The following is a 1,456-nucleotide window of genomic DNA, read 5'->3' on the forward strand; positions in this document are numbered from 1 at the left end:
GCATACCAAACCATGTATTTTAAAAAAGGGTTTTGTAGCAGCCGACTTCATCGCGCTCTCCCCCTCGTCTGAGCCCTCGTGCACCTTTCTCATATGTTCCTTGCCTCGCATGACCCCCCCATGGCTCTTCCTCATTTGCCTCGCGAGTCGCATCAACCTACGCTACCCATGCTCTTGAAGGGACCAGCTGGTACCCCCTACACACACTTGATTGCAAAAGAAACAAGTGAAAGGGTCAGGACGGCTTTCAAAAAGAATAAGAAAGTGATAAAATTGTTAGGTTGAATTAAACTGGTATCAGTGTTTGGGAAAGGATTGCCTCACCTTAGTCTTGAGCCGATTGAAAATCGAGACTAGCTAGTTGCAAACCATGGTAAACGGAAGAAAAACCGATGAAATATGTGAGAAAGTAATCCAAAAATTTTACAAATCTCAAAATTTTTGCTAGTATTTTCGGTTTGCTTCTTTGTGAGGAGGAAACTCGATCAACATCCGCTTAATAAAAGAGATTTTCTCGAACGTTAACACTGACTGGAATCAAGCTATAAAATGTAAAGCCATGTGAAGTTGTGAAATGAAAGGTGAAATAAAAAGAACTAATTAATATATGTGTGTGTGTATAGAATGCAAAAAAAAACATGTGTGTGTGTAAAATTTACTAAAATTATGCAAGGTGACGTTTCACTTTATTATTCTAAAACAATAGAATGCAAGAAAAATAAAGGCATCTCAAGATGTGAAATGAAAGTTAAGTCTCCATCATGCATTGAAAGTCTCCCTAACCCAACACAACACTAAAGCCAAAAAGACAATTAAATGCCAATGCCAAAAATTATGGTTTGAACTTTGAAGAAGAAAACTCAATTTCCGAGGCTGAAGGGAGGCAGGGGCCTAGGACTAAGTGGCACGGGCATGGGAGGGTGGGATCTACGGCCAGGGGATTGTGGGCCGTAGATCTGGAATGCGGATACCTTAGATTACTTTTTGTAAAAAATAAACTAAGGTACCCGAGTTTTGAAAGTAAACTAAGATACCCGCGTGGGTTTTGAACCCGTGATCTCATCCATGAGAGACGCACACCCTAACCACTACGCCATGCACGCGTTGTGAAACGTGGAGACCCTAATTTACTTATAACATGTATGAACAAAGACGACAGCCGAAAGTAATCTTGAATACCGTAGTTTACTTTTTATAATTAAAAAATAAACTAAGGTACCTTAGATTACTTTCGACGTCGTCACTGAGATCCACGATCCACAATCTCCCGATCGTAGATCCCCACCCTCCCATGTCCGTGCCACTTAGTCCTGAGGGAGGCAGTGTGAAACGCCAAACTAAGAACTCAGTTATATGGGTGGTCCACGTGTGGAACAAAGACTGCCCATTGAAAAAGTGCAAAAGTGGCCAAGTCCACCGCTGCATGCAGCTTTTGGACTTTGGAGTCCACACATCA

The sequence above is a fragment of the Adiantum capillus-veneris genome, chromosome 16 (genome assembly GCF_014529385.1).
Source record: "Adiantum capillus-veneris isolate H3 chromosome 16, ASM1452938v2, whole genome shotgun sequence".
NCBI lineage: Eukaryota > Viridiplantae > Streptophyta > Polypodiopsida > Polypodiales > Pteridaceae > Adiantum > Adiantum capillus-veneris.